Here is a 19,458-nt window from a genome sequence, read left to right as displayed (position 1 = left end):
TTGTTGTTTCTTTGGTAACTGCCCCTTTTCTTTGGAAACCTAGACTGACGTTTTAAATTACTTCAATGCTAAAAATTTACTGTTTGAACAGAAATTTCATTTGGGAGCACATTTATTTATTTATTTATTTATTTATTTATTTAGGAATGGTAGTCTAATTTTCCACCTTACCATTTGTAAAGACATCTTTGGATCCAGAAGTACACCACTCAGGAGATATTTTTATTGAAAAAGGGGGTTTGGAGAAAGAGGCTTTTCATTAATTCCTATTTCCTTGGAATCTTTCACACCTCACAAATATCTTCTCTACACTGATGAGAAATTTCAGTAAGTGACATGAGATGCATGGCTTCAGAACAGAGTACTTCAGAATTAGTTTCCACCACTCCTATTTTCTCAAAAGATCTGAAATGAGAAGAGTGTCTAGTGTTTTCATTATTCATCTATGTTGGTTGTGGACCATAGTAGCCTTCCAGGTCTTGTTGAACTATAACATTCAGACCAACAACATCTGAGTGTTATAGGTGTCAGTTTTGATTTCTGGGACTTTATTAGATGGATCTGGAGGAAACAGGGGAGTGGGGGAAAATAGTTTTCTTTGTGTGGCATTTCATGGGGTACTGTCTTGAAAGAAGACTGAGAATGTACTCACCCAATCACACAATATCGCCTCCTCAGGTTTCTAGCTCAACCATCCGCTTAAATCCCATCACTCGGATAGGCAATGTCTCCTCCCATTTGAAGTTTACCACCACATGTTTAAAAACAGGCATCTTTCCCTGGGGTCATTTTCCCTCAAGATCCTTCCACTGAAGCAGGGTTAAGGCAGCTTTTTAAAGGCACCACTTTTCCATTGCTGCCAGGGCCTAAAGAGAAATTTTTTTAATTATCATAGGAGAAAGAAAATCATTTCCAAAATATTATTCGGATCTGAAAAAGAACTAATAGATCTCATATATCTGAATATGATGAGGAGAGCAAATAATGTGGCAAATCGTTTATTTCTGATTAATAGGGAGCTGAAAATACGAAAACATTAAACAATTGAAATTTGATGATAGAAGTGTGTATTGACAACATCTCAGAGGGCTACTTTCAGGGAGGTGGGTGGAGCAGGTGATGCCCACCTTCCTCTTCAGTCTTTGTTCAAACGGCAACCTAACCCTCCCGCCCATTAACAGTGCAGCTGAGGTGGTCGCCCTTCGCGGGGGGGGGGGGGGACAAGGATTGATGAGAAAGCTTTTCTCCATGATAACTCTTTCAGGAGTGAATTTCCCTTCTGAGGAATAGTTTTCTTTATTTCCCATTGTCTCACCCCTGTTCTTAACTATGAATTGTTTGTACGTCAGATGTTTGGAAGTTGGGGACTGCTTGTACAGGCTTAAAACTGGTAGACCCAAGATGTCTTGATGGGTCCATAGATTAATACAAAAATGGTAAGAAGGTGGTTTGATGAGCTTATGGGTTCTGCTGGGCATTGGTTTTTTGAGACAGAGAGATTGGCTGATAACTGACCCTGTTTATTAGGGCTGTGCAAAAATTGTAAGAGGGTTGTAAATTGTGTTTAATTAAATCTGTGCATACAACTCGATTTAACAACTCACAGACCCACCTCCCATCGAATACAACAAATTAAAACACTCACCTCCAAGTTTTCATAAAGAAGTTTGTTTGGTTTGTATGCCCTCTCTCGGTCTCCATCGGCCTGCAGTGCATTGAAGCCAAAAGGAGGAAAGTGGATGAAGGGGAAAAAACTGGGGTATTGTAGAATCAACTGAAAAAATGAGAGGGCAGAGGATTAGTCAGGACTGTCCATGCTACATCTGGGCATCTGGAGCTTATGCCTCTGATACCGGTGATGATATATCCATACCAATAGCCAGGTTCCGTAAATTTGCTCAACCTCTCTGAATTGCGTGTGTGTGTGTGTGTGTATTTCATACACAGAATGCAGAGATATCACATTTTGTTTTTCCATTACTTGTGCTTTCTTATACAATTTTGAAATGAAAATGATGTTTTAACACCAATCATTGAATCTCAGTATTAAAATGTCACTCGCACTGCTGAGCATGCCACTTCTCTTAAAGGACAAAAAGGAAGAAAAAAAGAGGTTGTAGGGAATAATGAAGTTTGTTAACTTCAAAATGTCACCTTAAGGATTAGACTGCATCAGAGCTGCTTATTGTGAGATCTTTTATGATTATATTCAGTGCTGACAACAGTTTTAAATTAGAGGTTGGTTTGATTGAAATGGGCTAATTCATGTTATAAATGCAGATTGCTGGAAAGAAATTGCTTTCTCTAGGTCCAAAAATGCATTTTAGTCTACCTTAATTAGGAGAATATGTAAAGTAAGCATAGAGAAAATAGCTTTCAATCTGCCATAAAAAGTAGCACCACTAGTTTATAAGATTACCCTTAAAAACAAGGAATGGACCATTAAAGGCTGTGATACATTATTCAGCACATGAATATATATTATATATGTCTAATGCAAGTCTTCTAGGAAGTCAGTTTATGACTGAAGTGTTCATTTTCAAGTTGGGAGAAGCGGAAGATTAGATGATGCATACATGAATATGGCAAAAATCACCCTTTTTATGCTTTTTCTCCAGTGTTGAGAAAAGGCTGGGCATAAATTGGAAATGAAAAATAATATCATTGCAATAGCAAAGAATAGTCTTACAAAGGAAAGAGGTCTATTCAATCAAATGTGGCAGTATCCTTGCATTTTCATTGGTGTTAATTGTAAGAAGACAAGAACATACATAATTTTAGCATATATACATAGAAAGCATGATAAGAATGATTCATCTTGTAATAGAATCCTATTTATGTTTATTCAGACATCCCAGTGAATCTGTATAATAGGACTGCAATCCTAATGCATTCCAGCTATCTGCAATCAAGTTTCTAAATCTAAGAGGGTATTTTCATGACTACTCAAAAGAAAACCCCAGAGGGTTTAATATCTTGTTTATAGATTAATTCAGTAACAAAAAATATACTGGGCACAATATCTGTGTTTTGTTTAGATGTTACTTTGGCCCTGGCTCTTAGCAATAACTTGGATATTATTATTATTATTATTATTATTATTATTATTATTATTATTATTATTATTATTATATTATGACACAGCAAACAAGATAGATATGCTGGATTTCATATCACAAAATCACAAGTCGAACACTTCCTAAGTGTCTAGGACTGTGTGATGTATTTTCGGATGATGCGTGCAGATCCCAGTAGGGTGGCCTTTTACAGTTGGCAGATTGTGATGAGTCATGGGCCATGTAGTCCCGTTCATGGCACTGTAGTCCCAGATGAAGAGGAGAACTTGGGTTTTTCACCGTCTCAGTCAGAATTGGAACCTTCCCAGCCAGATTTGGGAACCTTGCACCTGCAAGAGATTTGTCTTCCAGAAATCTGTCAAACAAGCCCTGAGTCTAAATCTCCTGTGTTTTCTCGCCACGAGTTTTGTAAATATCAGAGAGCAGTTCAAGCGGCCTCTCGTAGGAGTGCTAGGATAGCTGCTAAGAATTCAGCTGATTAAGCCTGCTTTCCATGGGAAACCTTAAGGAGTCATGCATCTGGACTCAGAGATTAGCTTTCGTTTCTAGTTCCCCAGAGAACTGCTCTTTGGTGGGAAAACTAGACCCTATTTAGGTGTTTTACCCACAAAGGCATCTTGCGGAGTCAATTCGTCAGCTACTGGAGTAAGTTGTGTGTGGACAGCGCGCTCCGTTTCCAAGCCTCGTTCCTGTTTCAAGCCTTGTCCCTGATTTCAAGCCTTCGCTCCTGTTTCCAGCCTTGTTTACCTTCGCGGACCTTGCCTTGTTTTCCAGGGCTCAGCCTTGCTTTGTTTTCCCGGATTTTGCCAAGTAATTCCGCGGATCTTGTTCTTGCTCCTCGTTACCTTGTTGCCTTGAATCAAGCCTTGTGTTCCAAGTATCAAGTTATTTTCCTAGCCTTGCTCAAGTTCATGGACTAAAGGACCTTGTCATCTCCCCTCACTTGCTTGGCAAGTGAGTGTTTCGGTTATTGGATTACAACTTTGGACCTTAATATTTCATATTGGACATTGTTTCTTGGGACTAATTTTGACCTTTCCTGAAAGGTCTACTTCTGGACTATTTCATACACTTGCTTTTATTAACTATATATATTTCCTTAATAAAGATATTAGATAGATTCTGGCCTCTGTGCATGGTTTTTGGTGCTCTGTAGCCTGGGTCGTGACACAGATCGTGATTTTGTCAATGTCTATTGTTTCCAAATGCCGGCTGAGATCTTTTGGAACGGCACCCAATGTGCTGATCACCACCAGGACCACCTGCACTGGTTTCTGCCAGAGTCTTTGAAATTCAATCTTGAGGTCCTGATAGCGGCTGAGTTTTTCCTGTTGTTTTTCGTCAATGCAACTGTCACTTGGGATGGCGACATCAATGATCCATACCTTTTTCTTTTCCACAACTGTGATGTCTGGTGTGTTGTGTTCCAGAATTTTGTCAGTCTGGATTCAGAAGTCCCACAGTATTATTATTATTATTATTATTATTATTATTATTATTATTATTATTATTATTATTTTCTAGTAAGCTCTTGGTATAATACAGAAGAACAATTAATTAACTTAATGGAAACACTTATATATTTTTCTCATAAGCGTCAAAATGGGAGAGGGCTCCTGTACCTTTAATGTTTATGTAGAAGAGGGAAGTTCAGCAGCTGTTACTGCTGAAATCCCTTCTTTCCACAACTATTAAAGGTACACATTGTCTCCAGTTTTCAATCTGGGAAATCTATCAGAAAACACAAGAGTTATATAATCGCTTACATAATTGCCTTCTAGATTTTAAATGGGCTTTTGCTATCTGTATACATCGTAATGCACAGTTTGAGTGATTTTTAGAAGACACTTTTTTGGCCTACAGAACACCAAATTCCTGCCAAGATGACCACTTTATTTATTTCTCTGTTGTGATATTACATTAGTTTGTGTGTAATACAAATAAAAGTGCCAAGTAAAAGTGAATTCTTTGGGTCTTTCTGAGGAACAGGAGAATATGGAAGCCTCCATAGGGATTGGTAGATGCCAAATAAATATAGTTTCTGATTGCTTTAGAGTTACTATTAAAAATAGGCCTAATACTATACCTCATTGCCATCTCATAAATTCTGTCTTGACTTGATAGTAATATTTGAATACAAGCAAGGAAAGGACCTCTTTAGACATGTCGCCGGAATTTCCGCGGATCGTGGCAATTTTGGTGGTAGATGTCCAGGGGTGTGGGAACCTGTCACCCCATGCCCTGAACTGTCCCGGCTTCCCCCCACTTTATCACATGGGGGGAAGCATCAGCCGGTGGACTTGTCCTGTTGAGGGCAATGCAACCACAGGAAGCTTCTTGTGTTGCCACTGCTGGCTTTTTACGGTAGCAACACTGGTTCTGCATCAATTTTACCATGGAGCTGCCCCCCGGAAGTACTTCTCTGGTATGTGATTGGAATTGGCGGGTTCCGCAATAAAGCTGCTGTGAAACCAGAGTTGTCAAAAAAAATTGCCCCTTGTGAAGAGGTCCATAGACAAATACAGACAAACTTAATGTTCCATTTTTATTGTGTTATAAAAAGAGCTTTGTGGGTGTAGTATGCAATTTTAATTAATTTTTTTTTGCTAGTTGCTTAAGATTTCTGGTTGCTTGAGTTCTGGTTAACTGAGGCCCCATCTAGACTGCCATATAATGCACTTTGAAACTGCATTATATTGTAACTGTAGATTCATATAATGCAGTTTGTATGAGTCAAAATGTAACTGCCTATTTCTTTTTTCCCTGCATGCATTTCATCCTCAATGGAGGAATTTTCCATTACTGCACTTGACTCTTCCTTATCCAATCCAATGAACTCAATCCGACCTAATGAACCCAACCCAATGGACACAACCCAACAAAGTTAACTCAACCCAACCCAATGAACCCAACACAATGAACTCAATTAATCCAATAAACCCAACCACTGCAATCCAACCCAATTACCCCAATCCAGCAAAACCAATCCCAACCCAATGAACCTCAACCACAATCCAATTAATCCAACCCCAGTCCAACAAACCCAATCCAACACAATGAACTCAACCCAACACAATGAATTCAAACACAAATGTGGACTAATATAAACTGCATTATATTTGTTCACTCTACAAGAACCATATAATGCAGTTTAAAACTGGATTCCAAGGCAGTATAGATGGGGCAGGAAAGTCTACTGTATAACATTATAATTTTACTGTAAATGCAGTGGTTCCACTCTTTTTAAAAATAATTTTAGTAACATATATTTTTACTACATAAAGCTATATTAAGAGTATACAAATAGAAAAAAATTGTAAATAGAGGGAGGAAACACAACAAATATCACAACCCCCAAAACTACATAAATACACACTAAAATGAACATATTACATCTAGGATAACTACACTAGACCAAAATAACCAAAAAAAGGGTTGACGGTCATTCCTAACCTGTCAGATTGCAAATATTTAATATATCATTCTCTACAAAGATTAAATAATAGAAACATCAGTAACATTAACATGTATTTCTATTTTAAGTATTCCTTCTATAATTCGGCACTAATTATTTTAACTGAAATCTAGTAAAGTTTATTCATTCCAAGCCCCATTTTTTCTTCAGGTACAATCACTAGATTTCATTCTTCCTTTTTTTAAAAAAACAACAATTATTCTCCTGTGTATTTTAATGATGCTGTGTTTTAACATTTTGTTTCAAGTATGTTGTTTCTTGCCTTGATTTGGGTAATCAATTTATTATTAGTATTAATACTGAAAAAAATAGTTTGTCAATTTCTGCATAGTCTTGAAGTTTCATTATCTTTTGTGTCCATATTGTTATCTCAGGCTGGATGTACACTGCCATATAACCCAGATTATCTGCTGAACTGGGTTATATGAGTTTACACTGCCATATAAACCAGTTCAAAGTAGATAATCTGGGATCAGAAACTGGATTATATAGTAGTGTAGATCCAGCATCAGGTTCTTTCTTGCAATAGCTGCATCCCATGGAATCCTGGAGCTTTTAGTTTGGTAACATGCTAGACCTCTTCAGCTGAAAAGTTTGAACACTTGTCCCTAAAGCTTCCTTGAGGCTCATTTTAGGAGAAAGATGGGATACAAACTAATCAAACTAAGGCCCCATCTACATTACCATACAATGCAGTTTGAAATTGCCATTATATGGTCGATGTAGGCTGGATCTATATCCCAGGACCTGATACCAGATTATCTATCTATACCAGATTATCTAGCAATGTTGACTCATATAATTCAATTCAAAGCAGAAAATCTGGGATCAGACCCCGGGATATAGTGCAGTGTAGATCTAAATGTAGACTCATATAATGCAGTTAAGATGCATTATATGGCAGTGTAGATAGGACCCAACTAAACTGTGAGTCCATAGGATGCATGCTTGGCAGTGAAAGTGGAATCATAGTGCTAAACTTATGCAAGGGAAAGGTTCCCCTTCCCAACTAAAATATTAATATTCTACCCAATATAGCCATGAGTTCCTTGTTGAACTATTATCAGCTGCTTCTCTTAATAACAATGGATGGCTGTGGAACAATAACGGTACTTCAGCCAGATATTTTATAGCTAGTGAAGGGAATGGCAAAAGAAGCCAAGAAGGATGTGATGTATTGTAAAATGTACACATACCCACAACCAGAAATGAAGACTCTTTATTCCTATTCTAAACTGTTGGTCCAGGGTCCTTCCACACAACCCTATATCCCAGAATATCAAGGAAGAAAATCCCACAGTATCTGCTTTGAACTGGGTTACCTGAGTCCACATTGACACATATTCCAGTTCAAAGCAGATAATGTGGGATTTTATTCAGCTGTGTGGAAGGGGCCTTATTAGTGGTTTTAACTAGCTGTTGTTACGAACTAGTGATGTCCTTTTTAGAAAGTACTGTTCATTCTTATGCTGAATCTACTAGATATTTGATTTTTAATACCCATGTATATTTTATATATAAAAAACCTACAGAGATTCCCATACTTCTTTGGTGTGTGACTCTGAATGGATGCCTGTATTATTTTACTTTTTCCTAACAATGCTATGAATGAATGAACACACACACACACACCCTTCCCCCCCAAAACACACTGCCACAGCTGATGAGTTGCATAGAAAAGTATGATTACACCTGGAAAGCTGTGCCTCTGATGCACACTGAGCAAAAAGCTACAAGTAAAGACAATTTGGAATCTGTCTTACAAAAGGTACTGACTGAATATCCTTTGCACAGGAGTCCCTATGGGTTTTAGACAAAATGGGAAGTGTGTTATGTGATCATTCCCATAGGGACTTGTTTGCAAAGGGTGTCAGAGATAGATTATTTCTCTTTGGGATAAGGTCCAAAGACAAAACTCCTTACTGGAGTCAGTTCTCAATTCTCCTGCCAATTATCAGTAACATTTAATAATAAATGAAGGGTAATACACACTCCAGAAAAAGGCCATACTTCCCTATATTCTCCTTTTAAAGTGGAAACGATAGTACTCTGACCAAGAGGTCATGAGTTCGAGGCCAGCCCGGTGCCTGTGTCTGTCTCTGTCTCTGTTCTATGTTAAGGCATTGAATGTTTGCCTTATATGTGTAATGTGATCCGCCCTGAGTCCCCTTTGGGGTGAGAAGGGCGGAATATAAATACTGTAAATAAATAAATAAATAAATTTGATAACTTGGCTGTGACAGCACAAATGGAACTGGATTATCTCTGTGATAGGCTTGTGGTTTACACATCAAACCCAGAAATAGAGATGGACTGCTCATAAGAAGCATTGCATGTTTGTTTAAAAAACTGAGGAGACAGATGGAAGCAGGCATGCAAACCTAAAAAGTCATCAAATGGGCCAGATGAAAATTTTTGATGAATTGCTAAACAGATTGCCTTTTGCTCCTTTATAAAATGCCACCCTGGTGCCATCTGTGATGCCATGGATTTTTGGTGTAAAAGTTTGTTTAATTTACTATATATTAAGGTGATTTGTTTATGTATATATGGTGTCCATACAGGCTAAGCTTCCCATATGTAGAATTTCAAAATATAAAATACTAGCTGTGCCCGGCCACGCGTTGCTGTGGCTTTGTCTGGTGGTGTTGGTGAGAAATTTGAGTTAGTGGTGGTATTGAATGTCTGTTGTATGGCTGTCTTTATATTTAGTATGTATTTGGTTGTTTGTGTAATGTGAAAGTGGTGAGAGTAGAGGGGGTCTTTGTCGCTGTGTAGTATTGTATAGTATGCATATGTTGTCCAAGTGTTGTAAATGGTTAGATTGTGTCTTGGTGCATAGTAGAAAGGGTTGGGGTGGATGGCCGTTAGGGGTGTCTCCAAATTATTGGATTGTATAGTTCTATGATTATTATTATTATTGTTGCTGTTATCATCATGATTATTATCTTTATTATCATCATTATTATTACATAGTGGGTGGATGACCATCTGTCAGGAGTGTTTGGATTGTGTGGTCTTGCATGGTAGAAGGAGGTTGTACTGGATGATTCTTAGGGCTGTCTGGAAACATGAGGATTCCATGATATTGTTATTAGTATTATTATTATCAAGAGGCTGTATGGCCATTTGTTGGGAATGTTTGGATTGTGTTCTCCATGGCAGGAAGGGGTTGGACTGGATGGCTTTTAAGGGTCTCTCCTATCTCTGTGACTGTAGAATTCTATTATTATTTTTATTGTGGAGATTGTGGAGATATTGGCTGGCCATCTGTCAGGAGTTTGTTGAAGAGATAAGCAAACACTATAAAGGTTCAAAACATAAAAAGAGATGTGACATGTAAGGGCCACAGAAATAGTCAGGCCTCTCTGAGTATAGAGCTATCTTCTTTCTATGTGAAAAAGATAAGCAAATACTATAAAGATTCAAAACATAAAATGCACTATGTGATTTAGAGCATCATGTACAAACATTATTACCTGAGAGTTAACAATAATAATGAAAATAATAAGTACAGTCAACTGTTGTAATTCACAGTAGTATCTTCCAGACTGTAATGTTTAAAGGAAACTGTAAGGGTTGCCAAATCCAATTGGAGTCTTCAGAAACTGTTTAAATAGTGGAGACTACTTGATATGTTTTGACTTTAGTCCACATTTAAGCCTTGATAATTACAGTTTCCTTTAAACACCAGAGCTCCCTGTCGGCTGTCACCGCCCCCAGTTCCTTCAAGGTCAAGCCAGTCATTTCAAGGATACTGTCCATCCATCTCGCCCTTGGTCGGCCTCTCTTCCTTTTTCCTTCCATTTTCCCCAGCATCATGATCTTTTCCAAGCTTTCCTGTCTTCTCATGATGTGGCCAAAATACTTCAACTTTACCTCTAATTAATTTTGCCTCTTACTTCAGTTGCTGCAAACTCAAGGTGCACCTACATTATCAAATTAATGCAATTTGACACCTCTTTAACTTCTATGGCTGTATGCTAAGAAATCTTGAAGGATTAAAATGAACCATTGAAACACCTCACTGCTACTGAACCTGTGCTTGCCATAGGTGCTTGCCTTTGGGCCTCTGCTAATGGCTCTGGCTCCACCACCAGAAAGGTCTATAACTTTTGTGCCATCATTTAAAGTGGAGTGACTTAAATCATTGAGAAATTTTGTGTCTTGAAACTGATTTCGCTAATTGATTGTATTTATTATTACGTATATTGATTGTTCATCATTATTATATAATTATATTATAATTATTGTTATTAATAATTGCATGATTATATCAATAAATATACTATTAATTACAATAATTAATATATTGTTATTATCTTATTATATAATAAATGATAATACATTATTATTTATTATTATTTATATGCTGCTTTTATTGAAAAACCGGCATTAACAAAAGCTATAATATATCTTGTGGGATCATTTTTTGTATATTATTGTAAGGTTTTATAAGATAAATCCAAACTGTTTATAAAGAAATATAAACATTATTTTTATGTCCTCATTTAAATAGACTTCAGGCGGGAACTAGATTGCTCTCACACACTAAATACAACTCTCAGGAGGGCTGGCTTGTGATGCTGGGACCAGACATATTCTGGGCCATTATTATTATTGCTATTATTACTATTAGTCCTACCTTCCTGTCCCCTTTTGCCTTCCCTCAGTGGCTCCATTTCCTCACAGACTAAACGATTAAGCTAAGTAACTTAATCTTGAAGCTGTGATATGAATTTAATTGTGCTATATTTTGTTACTTGAAACTTGAATTAGCATTTTTCAGGTTATAAAGTACGCACTGACTGATCTATTATATTTGTGGACCATTTCCCATATGGGATTTCTTGCTAAATCATAGCTTTCATCTAATACTACCGCAATGTGAATTATTAGCTCAAAGTATGAGTTGCAAAACATCTTTTAAAAAGTCAGAAGCATTTCCTATAAAGACCCCCTGCATCCTAAAATCATTTACCTTCAAACAACTACTTCCAGTTTTTACACTGCTCTTTCTTTCCGTTGCTTTCCATTCTGATTACAAGTCTAGTGCTGCCTTGTTTCTCTCTCTTTTCTCACTAACTTGGGTTTTCCTTTTTAATCTAGGTGTCTGATGACTTGGGGCTGAAAATGCCACTGAGATCTCTCACCACTCTCTCTTGATCTCCCCCCCTTTTCTCTCTCTATATATTATCTACCTCCTGACCACCATATGAAGGTATTGTAGGAAGTGTCTTTGGTAGGGTTCCTCATGCAACGGAGAGCCTCAGCTACCAGAATAGACTTCTAAAGTTCACAAAAGATTGGTACAGAACTGGTTTGGAGGAACCTTTGTCAGGACAGCTGTCCCTCTTTTCAAGACTTTGCCCAACAAACAGGGCTACAAGAAAGCAGGCACACAATATCAATATCAAGGATTAAGTGGGTAAGTGTGACTCTGTTTGGACAGTTCCAAAGAGGAACCTCACATGCTTTTAACCAGAGCATGGAAAAGTTGTCTTTAATCTTGTGGACACTTCTGGCTGGGGATTCCAGGAAGCTGTAAACCCCCCCCCCCAAATCAAATATACACAATAATGTGTTGATTGTTGGAGTAAGCATCCCCCAGATGACTTAAGTGTACAGGGCAGATTATATGGGAGAAGGGAATCCTATAAGTAACCTGGACCCAATCCATGTAGGGCTTTAAAGGTTATAACACTTTGCCATTTGCCCAGAAATGAATTGGCAAGCAGTGGAGTGACTTTGGTATGGATGTGATAGGCTTGCTCCTAGATGTTTCCGTAACCACTCTGGCTGTCATGTCTTGAATTAATTGGATTTTCCAAACTCGGGACTAGTACAGAGGTAGCCCAAAGTACAGTGCATTGCAGAAGTCCACCTTGAGGTTACCAGCGCATGCACTACCATCTTAAGGTCCTTCAGATCTAGGAAGGGGTAGTAAACACTTCCAAGCATTGCATCTAAGAAAGGGATAGTGGGTATTATTGAAAGCAAACCCTGTTTTGAATTGGATTGAGATAAGAAATGGAAGAAAAATATTAGAGTGATGGTGTGCTTAAATTTTCAACCACCTGTTTTCAACTCCCCCCTACACATTATTTGGGGGTGATGGTTTGCCTCCTTTCTTGAGCCGGGCTAAAGTGGTTTGTTTTTCCTCTAATTGAGGAACTTTGTCTTACTTTGAAATTTCTTCACTTTTGGAAGAATCTTAATTAAAAGTAAATTAGCAGGTATTTCTACTTCACTAGTTTGTCACCCTTTTCCTCTCTTTCTCTTCATAAACCTGATGAAAAGGTTGGCCTGATATTCACTACCTTTTACAGCCCAGCTCTTTGGAAGCTTTGTACAATGGAAATAACATTGTGCTAACATTATCTGTAAAAGGAAAGTGAATTCCCTGCTACTGGGGGAGTATGTGGAAATTTATTACCGCTCCTTTTATCTCCTGATGTTAAGTTTTTACTACTTCACTGAAGCCAAGAGAGCATAAAATGAAGATTTTTCATTTTTTTCAAAAAATTAAGGATTGAAGAAATGTTATATGAAATTAAGAAACTAAAGAGGATAGAACAGATGTTAGATGAGACCAGACAGATCTGTTTATTCAGGGAAGCTAGTTAATAACTTGGTTTCAAATATGTCTAGCGTGCATTTGTCGGTTCACGTTAAACCCTTCAGAATCGGCTGTAATAGCACTCAACTAAAATCCTGCCTGAGGGGAAGGCATTTTTCAGACCAGAATTAATTGCTTTAAAGTTAGCTATTCCATTCATTTCTGTAACATGGCAACCACAAATGAGTCTGTGTTGGGATGTGCCCTACAATTTTGCATACAGTAAGATGTTCTGACGAGAAAAGTTATCTTTTGGACTAGATTTACAGAATTCTTCATCTAATTATACTCCCAAAGGTAATACTTCCAAACTCATTTTAGGGCAATACTGGTTTCTTTACAGCAAATGTAGATGTGTAAGTCCCACTTATTTTTCAAATGTTTTTTTTCCTTCTGTATACAGATACCTGACTTTTTTGTGCAGAAAGATTGCATTCTGTAAAAAAAAAATGATATTTTTGTATAGCAGGCTGCAAATTGTATGCAGAATATACAGCTTCTTGTGCAAAAAACAAAAAACAAACAAACAGTTTTTGTGCACTAAATATGCTTTTCTATTCTAAACTACCATGTTTGAGGGGGGGGGGTATTTTACACAAATGAATGTTCCCAAACAAAATTCAAAAACAGAAAGAATCTTGTTGCTGGTCTCCTTTTCTTTGGTGGCATACCTTAAGCATGGGGCATCTTTTTAAATTAAGTATCCTTCACCTCCTTTGATGACAGTCCATAGAATGCCTATGGTGTTTTAGTTAATGAAACAAACAGATTGTGTACTTTCCCTTAGATCAATAAAAGAGGAGTTACATTCCCAAGCTACTTTTCAACTCCCTTACCCCCTGAAAACATGGATGTTTTGGCTATTGCTGAAGAAAAACATAGCATAACAATGTGTGTGTGTATTACAATAAACTTTTTAAAAATCAAGAATGAAAACACTGGTGAATATTAATTCTATTGCTACGCAGGTTATTATTCAATTTTGCATAGATGAGTGCTGAAAAGGAGACAGCATTCTATGCAACCTCTGTCAGTTTACATTTCAGATTTTTTAAGTTTTGTGTCAGGCAGGCTGGTAGAAGTTGTTATATATGTAAATTCCAAAATGCAAGTGGGTGGCCATTTTTGTCCTTGTATCATGCTCATATCTAGCTGAAGGTTAGCTAGGTGATGTACTATAACTGAGATGTAGCTGTTGGTGTATCTGGCTTTGGCTGTACTTTGTCAAACTGTCCTTGAAAGAACCCAAAAGATCCAAAGAGGGGATGACATTGTTTTGACTGATGGTGGCGGTCACAATTATGAATGTTGCCTTTGTTTTGGGTATATTTAGAAATTACTATTGTAAAACTCAAGGCAGCTACTGGATCCTCAAGTCTCTTCAAAATATCCTCTAGGCAAAACATTGCATCCCATTTCCATCGCTTAAGTACAAGAAGCAATTATATGTTATTGTCAATGGTGTTGTTCAGCGAAGGAATAATTAGCTGGGAGTTTAGATTCACTCATGAAGTGATGATGTGATTCTGAAGTTGAGAAATATAACCAAGATGGCTAAGGCACATTTAAAAAGTTTTTTTTATGTACAAACCACATAGTTCTACAAACCACAGGAAGAAAAGAGCTTTGGAAGTTTATACATGTGAGTTGAACAACTAGGAACAAATCAAACTTGTAGGGAAACCCATTATTAATCCTTTTACACATCTGAGTGACATAATTTGGAGAGCCACATTGACCATGAAGAAAAATGCAATCATGCTGTCACTCAGCCTGGCAGTCCAATATACTCCCCCCCCCCCAATGGACTGGATGAAACCTGGCTGCTCTACTCCCGGTACCTGCACCAGAAAGGTCTGAACTCATTGACTCACCATTTGTTTCAGTCTCTCTGGCCACAAAAATGTGGAACATGATGACCACTGGACAACTGACTCCTATGTGGAAGCCCACCAGGAGGTTGAGACACTATGTGGTACCCTGGATTGCAAACTCCCCTGCAATAAGTTGGCAGGGCAACTTATTATCTGGACAACACAGCTGAGCCGCGTAGTCTCCCCTCCAGTAAACTGGGGGGGGGGGGGGGTGTGCAATAATTATGTGTTGGTTTTAACTTGCATTTGCTGAGGTTAGCATCACAAAGTATCCATAGAGATCTAAAGAGAATTGACCAGTGAGGATGACCAGATGTTTGCAAAAGAGAGGTTATAAATCCTCTGGATGCCACAAAGCATCCAGTCACAGGAGTTAAAGAAATTGAGATTTTGACTGAGGTTGCCTGTCTTGCTGAGGGAAACTTGATCACAGTCTAGATTCTCATTTTCCCATGAACATCCAAGACCCAGAATATCTGTATCATAAGTAGAATAGTTCCACCTCGCTTTCTAATTGATATGGTTGTGTTTATTTTAATGTTTTAAATAATTGTTGTATTATGTTAATTCTGTAATTTGTTTTATGTTTTAAATTGTACATCAACCTGATGTTTTAGGGCTTGTCCCCATGTGAGCCACCCTGAGTCCCTTTGGGGAGGTGGAAGCGGGTTATAAGAAATAAATTATCATCATCATCATCGGAATGGTTACCTAGTTAAGTTAGGGCTTAAGTTGCTTTTTAACTTTGTCTGAATATGACCTAGGCTGGTCATAATTTTGTAACTACTAACGTGCCTCCATGTATTAAATACCTTTTGACCATGCCAGCTCAGAATAAAAGCTTTTCTTAAATATTTCCTATCTTCTACGCTCTCTTCACACACCAAGATGAAACTTTATTTGGCTAACCAAAAGTCACAGAACACATCATGCCAATATTTAGAGCTCATTTCCTTCTTGATGGTAATATCATAGAGAGAAGTGCTAAAGTTAGTGTCATGGGTCTGCATCTTGTTCAAGAAGTCTGTTTTGGCTATCTTTTAGGGTGATTGATCCAGAAGATGCCACACTACCTCTTGGTCATGAGAGGATTGAGAACAAAGGCCAGGTGATACAATGGTGGTTCCATTAATAACAATAAAGTATTGGCTGTCATGGCCAAAATCACTGGGTTTCTGTGAATTTTCCAGGCTGTATGGTCATGTTCCAGAAGCATTCTCTCATAGGAGTTTAGTGTTTATGTATATTTACAGTTTATTTTATGTTCCGGCATTGAATGTTTGCCGTATAAATGTTGTGCTCCGCCCTGAATCCCCTTTGGGGTGAAAAGAATGAAATATAAATGTTTTAAATAAATACATAAAATAGGAGAGAATGCTTTTGGAACATAACCACACAGCCCGGAAAACTCACAACAACCCAAAAATAAAGTAGCTTCCTTTGTGATTTGGGCTATGCCTCTCTTTTGCAAGGGCAACTAGGAGACAATAAATATTAAGTCTTTCAAGAAGCCTCTGCATCAATGTAACTGGGTATAGGTTTAGATGCTGTAACTGGTAAATGATGAGTTGGTAAATTCTGTCTTAAACTCTATAAAGGTTTCTCTTTGCTCAGGGTATGGTTCACTGAACATTTCTCATTCATAATTAATTATCTGTACTTTTCTAGAAGTACAGATAATACAGAGCAAATTTGGCAAACTGTATTAAAAACCTAAGCAAAGAACAAAGAAAAAAAAGGTTAATACAGGTTGAGCATTCCTTACCTAGGATGCTAAAATTCCAAATACTCTAAACCTTGAGTTCTCTCCTCCAGAAACTTGCTCCAGCACCTATTAGATGAGGTGACCACCTCACGAGTCTCCTGAGCAAATCAGAGTGCATTCATTGGAATGGAGGTCATTGATGTCTGGTGGCTTCTATGCCAATGAGGTGGTGAATCTTTTCCAGTTATAACCTGACTATTAAAGGAGCTGTCTGAACTGTTTCATAGTATCACCTAGATTCAAAGCCTTCAGCTGTGTTCTTTAAGTTTCAGACAAAAACTCAGCATGGTTTTACTATTCCACTAGAATCTTCCTCTTTGTCTTTTGTCCTTTCAGCCTCTGAAGTAATTAAAGGTTAATTACACTGTAGAATTAATGCAATTTGTGACCACTTTAATTGCCATGACCCCATGTTTTTCAAGCCTTTTCACCTTCTCTGTCAAAGAGTGCTGGTGCCTCACCAACCTACAAACCCCAGGATTCCATAGCATTGAGTATGGCAGTTAAAGTGGTACCAAACTCCATTAATTCTACAGTGTAGATACATCCTTAGAAGCACTTTCTGCACTTTGAGCTTTTTGGTAGTCTATTTAAAATCTTGATAATGAGAATTTAATATGCATTTACCCAGGTTCTTGTTTTATTGTGTATTGTGAGATATTTTATTGTGTATTTGTCAAAAACTGCCCAGAGCCAGGAGGTAGGCTGGAAGCCAAATAGCTGTGCAGCAGCAGAGGAGAGGCAGACAATTGTTAGATTATAGCTGTGGGATTTCTGAAAACCTTGGAGCCCTGAACCAGTCAATGGCCTGAAATGATGAGAAATGAGAAATTATTCACATTCCGATGACTCTAGTTGTGTCAATGTGGTTGGCAGATCATTCCAGGAGATGGCTTTTTTCTATTCGGAGAACATCATGGGCAGGAATCCCTACGTTTCACTTTTGCTCACAATTTCAGAGATGGTGTACTACTGGCAATGTATTGAGATAATTATTCCATTATACTTTCCTCCCAAAGCTATTGAAACACAGCATTAAAAATAAGGCCAGTCCCTATTAAGATAATAATCTTATTTTACTTCTCCTGCTGCCTTTCTCCATTTGCCAGGGCCTTATGCCATGTCATGATTTGACAAGTGTCTTTATTTTCTGTCCTATAAAAACAATGCCTGAATAAAGGAATGTAATGAAATCTCGCCAACTCCAAATTAGGTAATTTGTCTCATTAAGACTCCTGTCTGCCGAAGCCAATTTTTACCAGGTCTGTAGTCTCAGAATGCTATTTTGAGTCAATCAAAAACAGTGTATCTGTTCCCCGCACTTCCTCCTGCTTGCTTTTTGAAAGCCACAATATTTCTCTACATTTAAAATGTGAGAACCTTTGTGATTTTAAAATCTCCATTCCCCAAATTGTAGGAGTATATGTGACCTTTCCACATAAAACATCAGTTTCATCCAGTACATTGGAAATAACATATTTGTGCTTTAAGAGAAATGTAGTTGGGCTATCAACAACCATAGATTCTCTCTTTGATCTTGTTGAAGTATACTCAAGGTAGCTATTAAGTTACCATAATTTTATGCTCACTTGGATGGTTTAACCCCTGAAGAGGATAAGCTAATGAGTGAAATTTCTTACTTATTTTATCCAACATATTACAATGCCTATCTATCGATTCCATCTACTTAATGATGCTCTGCCGCAAGTGCACAATCTCATGTTGTTGTTGTTGTTTTATTTCTTACCGCCACTCCTCATGCCTTAAGGTGGGTTACAACATAGCTAAAAACACACAATCATTGTAAACATTCCATAAAATACACATATTCAATGTATTTCTATAAAATATATATTTAAATGCACAGGACAAATATTAGAACACAAGATGCGAGTTTATAATTCATGATCAAAAATTGACTGGGTAGGCCTGCTGGAAGAGATAGGTCTTCAATTGTGTCTTAAATTCCGACAACTGATCTAGCCATTGGATCTCTTCTATGAGATGTGAAATGTCATATGTTGGTTCTGCTGTGTGCTTCAAGTTGTTTCCAATTTATAACTACTGTAAGGAAAATCCTACCACAAGGTTTTCTGTGGCAGAGAGTGTGTGACTTTCCTAGGATCACCCAATGGGTTTTACAGCCAAGTGAGGATTTTGTGTGTGTGTCAGGAGTGACTTGAGAAACTGCAAGTCGAGGATGTGAATCTTGGTCTCTAAGCCATAGTCCAACTGCTATGCCACACTTGTCCCTGAAATCTCATCATATACACTCAAGTAAAGGTAAAGGTTTCCCCTGACGTTAAGTCCAGTCATGTCTGACTCTGGGGGTTGGTGCTCATCTCCATTTCTAAGCCAAAGAGCCGGTGTTGTCTGTAGACACCTCCAAGGTCATGTGGCCGGCATGACTGCATGGAGCGCAGTCAACTAACTGTGTTAATATACTATTGGATTGTACTATGAATATTATGGCCAGATAATGACTAGATAATTTACAGTATTATGGCTATAAAAATGCTAAGTAGCAATCCTATGTCATCCTGCTGGTGTGACTCAATAATAGGAACGCATTGCAAATCAGTTTAAATGCAGCCAACTTGGTTAAGTTGTATCAGACACTTATGGCATAATGTGTACACTAATGAAAT

The sequence above is a fragment of the Anolis carolinensis genome, chromosome 1 (genome assembly GCF_035594765.1).
Source record: "Anolis carolinensis isolate JA03-04 chromosome 1, rAnoCar3.1.pri, whole genome shotgun sequence".
In the NCBI taxonomy this organism is placed as follows: Eukaryota; Metazoa; Chordata; class Lepidosauria; order Squamata; family Dactyloidae; genus Anolis; species Anolis carolinensis.
Note: the sequence above shows the minus strand (reverse complement) of the source record.